Below are 4,648 nucleotides of genomic sequence, written 5' to 3' on the forward strand. Positions count from 1 at the left end.
AAAAAAGAGTTTAGAAAGGGATTCAAAACTTAATGCTCTGGGCTTCAACCCAATCCTTCAGCTTTTGGAATAGGAAGAGAACTTGGTGGAGTTGTCACTTATGTCTGCACAGCATACATACTAGATTTTAGACAGATGAACCTTAGTTATATGCAGTGGTCCTACCAGTGCTCCAAGGACATAATAGTTTCAAATGCAAACACCCCCATGTGTAGAAATGCCAAGGAGTTTCTGTAGTGCTACTTTCGTTTGGTCTAGAAGTTTCTGTTCAGAAGTAAGAAATAGCGAATCAGGCAGCCTGTTTCTGAATTCAAAGGGATTGATCTGCTTTCCAAAGCCTACTCTTGTGAGACTGCAAAACTACAAGAGCATTTAGGCTATCCATTACATCTCTTTTTATTTTTGTTTTTCCAAGATCTCTCTCATTCAAGGCAAATTCAGTCTGTAGAATGAATGCTTCTGCATCAGTCCATCCAACCATCCAACCATTCCCACATAAATATCTGCAACTTCTTTGTATCTGTCTGTCCTTTCTCATTCACCGCACAGGACCGCTTTTCAGCTTTCTGAAGTCTGTCAGCTAGCTCATTACTGAGCAGCTGTTCAATAGATCTTCACAGTTCTGTGCTTGGCCCCAGGCCTTCCTTCCTGCACAATACTCAAACCCTGCTATGAATATGAATTTATTATTATTTCCTCATCTGTTTTCCTAAGGCCCTTCCCAATAGAGCATTTGAGAAGTTCATGGGGCTGAGTAACAGCATTTTCACAGTGATCATGTCATCCTCATTTCACCAAGGGGGTGGTGAGACATAGAAAGATATTCAAAACTATTTATTAATCTTGGATGCCTCAGCTGAGATGCCAAGAGCATGATAGGTCTGTCTGTCTGTTGTCTCAAAATACTTAACACAATGCAGGGTATGCTATGTTTATGCAGCTACAGACACATGGTCTTTATACTAGCAAAATCTCAAGTCACAAATCAACAGAGCGCTAAGCAGAAGGCAACACACAGTAAAGCTTCAACTGTACAACTAAACTAAAGAGACCCTGCAAATCAGTGCATGTACTGTGCCATGATTGCCTGTATCTTTTTAACATTTGAATGCCTTTAATTCTAATTTGGCCAGGTCATGTTGGGCATGGCTCAGAACTGGCAAAGTACAGGGACTGCCCTTAAACAGCAGTACAGAGAAGACCACCCCTCTTTTTGGAGCAAGAGTATAGACATAAAGATACAAGCCAGGATGTGCCATTTGCACTCTGATCCTGTGTATTTTATTTACTAGTAACAAAATGTAGATCTTGGAGATCTTATTAAGGAATTTTGTGATGTTACTTGCCCAGTGTAACTGGGACGTCATGGAAAACGTAGGTATCAAGTCTATTTCTCCAAGGCAGCATTTGGTTGTGTAACCACATCAAGAAACCATGCTTTCCATGCCTTATTTACTGTCTATATTCTAACACCAGCAATATTGAGTTTGATCCATTGCCATCTTCCTCACCCTGTTATTCATTCTCCACAGTAATTAAAACAAGCATGCAATGAAAACTACAAAAATATGTGGCTGGAAGCAAAGCCTTAATGCATATACAAAGCAATACAAAATTAAAGTTTTATAGATAATATCAATTCTTGCATTTTTAACTCCTGACTGATTCATTTTGCAATCTTATCATTGTTTTAATGTACTGGTGCATGCAGTATCTTCCTTTTTCAAGCAAGTGAACCAAAATCAATTCATGAGATGAGATGAACATCTTCAGATAATATGTAATGACATCTTCAAAGGTTGTCTTCAGGAAAACAAGTTGCAGATCCCCATGAAATAGGTACCCTTCTTCATGATACCCAGTTTCAATTCCCCATTTCAAATCCCCAAACAAATTCAACCTCAACCCCACTCTCAATCTGTACTAGATTACATATGTATAGGGATGTAAATATATATGTTTTGTATATATTTATATATAAATATTTCTCTAATACTGAATGTCAGCAGATTATCAAAAACGAACACAACTGAACTAGAGTTGCTTAAGAGCAGCTTAAAAATGACTATAAAATGTGCCTAAGCAAATCTGAGTAAATGATAAAACACCTGTTGTTAGCTTGCAGCTGATTTTTGTAAAGGAGTTAGTAAAATCCAGATGGAACTAGATATTCTGATTAAAATCAGATAAAGTCTATGGTCAAAATACTCTTGTGTTAAACCCTATCAAGAGATGTTCCTATTAAATCCTTTCTACTTCCATTATCTAAAGGATGGGTGTATAAGCATTGGAAATATGAGTGTGTAGTGAAGAATAAGACTTCATAAGCCTTTAGGGTATATCCATCGTACCTTGTGAAGGTCACTAGGATTATTAATCATAAATTGTGGAAATTGCTGTTTCTCCCTATTTATAGACTCACAGAGCCTTTCACAGACCTCAGGAGTCCAACCTTCTGCCCAAAGCAAGGTCAGCTATGGAATTAGACCTCAGGGTTGCTCAGGGATTTATCCACTTAGGTCCTGAAAACCCCCATGTATGGAGATGCATTTTGTCAATCTGCTCTAACATTTGCTAACCTTCATGGTGAAAAAGCTATTCTTTATATCCAGCCAGATTTCTCTTGTTTCAGTTTCTTCCCCTTGTCTCTCGTCCCCCACCGTGTACCACCATGTTTTGTTTTTCTCAGAGGGCAAGTGTTCAGACTGTGGTCATCCTAATGGATCTGTGCTGAACTCACTCCACTTTGTTACTGTCTTTCCTACATTGAGATTGGGTGCCCAAAATAGCTGTAGTATCCAGATGTGATCGAGTGCTGAGCAGAGAAGAATAATCACTGCCCTCGTTGACTGGCCATGCTCCTTGTTAATAGAGCTCAAAATGCTGCTGCTCTTTGCACGCCACTGACAAGATCCTCTAGAGATGTAACACATTTAAAACCTAGAGACACTGGGCCTGAGCCTTTTTCCACCATCCTGGCATCAGTCCCCTTGATATACTAATAGGTATATTTACTGTTATAAAACAGAGGAGGTCCTTGTAACATCTAAGTGCAGATACTGTCTTTGGCTACTTCACAGGCAAGAGGCTTTCTCCATTTTTGGCATACACGCCTTAAGAATTAGATTATTCATGCCATTTAAAGAAGAATTTATATGACTGTTCTCAAGATAAGTTCCTAATCACCCTTTGAAATCCTTCCCCAGTAAGGCTTCCAGAATTTGTAAGGTATTTTCCTTGGTCATTTTGTATCTCCTCAATTAAACAGGCTCCAGAATTATTGTGTTACTGAGCTTTTAAAAATGCTTATGAAAGAAGAATACTTGTTTCTATTCTCTAGGAGTCAATTCAGGATCCACATTTTTAGAAGGTGCATTTTTACTCCATCTCTTCAAATCAAGATTCCTGTCCAAATTATCCATCACCGTCCTGCATTTCTTAGATCTTAACTTTTTCAAACCAAAGGTGCTTTCATAAATAGGTTTCCTCGTGATATTTCTATTCCTCTTTTTTCAGTAATGAAAATATAAGTGCAATGTATTTTTCTGTCTCCTGCTCAAGGCTGGACCACGAGTTTGGAGGGATCATTGTGCAGGTGCCCCAAAAGCCAGAATTAGATCAGGTTGTAGGCAATGATTGATATAATTCAACTCCCACAGACTGAACATTACTCTTCTGAGGGACTGCAGAAGGACTTTCACTAGATTTCACAGAGATCTGCAGAATTCAAGATACTCTTTCAAAGGCCGTTAGTGGTGAATTCTCTGTTGTCAGACCCAGAGGAATCTACCAGCAGCTACAGTATAATATGAAGTTGTTTATTTCCTGTTGATGTTAATGACAAAAGAAGCCAACTGATCATATCTGTTCCATCATGGGTTACTAAAAATGCAGAGGTCTTACACTGGCACTGAAAAGACCACAGATGTAATGGTGGATCTGGTCCGGTACCTTATCTCCCAATTTAAAATGTGTAAGACTTTCATTTCTCCTCTTGGTACCTAGCATAGCCCAGTGCCAGATCACAAAGTACTTATTTATATATTGAGAACCTTTCTCTTTTATTTTGCTTCCCAGATGACTCATAGCATATAAAGTTTTTTGCTGTTGATTTCACTTCTAGTTTTGTTCACTCTTTTTCACTTAATAACCGCCATAGAAAGTAATGCATTTTGTGAAAAGTATTGCCAAAAGCTGCTCATCACTATTTCTGCCTTCTGAATAGAAACTTCTGGACTGTGCAACAAGAGAAGCTTCTAGTCTTACTATATTTATTAGGTTGCCCCAGCCTACCGATAATGGGGTACAATGTATGTAATAACATAAAGGGAATAGATCGTTAGTTTTCCATCTAAGCAATGATCAGTGAGGAGTAAGATGAGGATTCTGAACATTGCTGATTCATTCTCAGCAAGAACTGTCTGTGGTCAGTAGTGAAATTCAACGCATTGTCCTGCTGGTCCAGGAAAGATGACTGCTGTTTTCTGCAGTGTTCATGCATAGCTTATTTATCAAGAATCTAGAAATTCAGTGGGATCTAAGAAAGAACTCTCGGGAAATGAAATGGAGATTAAGATAATAAATGGACTGGTACACATCTGTTGGGAGTGATATGTCTGTTGGGAGCTTCAGTAGCCAGTTTCTTCTT

Source organism: Meleagris gallopavo, chromosome Z (assembly GCF_000146605.3).
Source record: "Meleagris gallopavo isolate NT-WF06-2002-E0010 breed Aviagen turkey brand Nicholas breeding stock chromosome Z, Turkey_5.1, whole genome shotgun sequence".
In the NCBI taxonomy this organism is placed as follows: domain Eukaryota; kingdom Metazoa; phylum Chordata; class Aves; order Galliformes; family Phasianidae; genus Meleagris; species Meleagris gallopavo.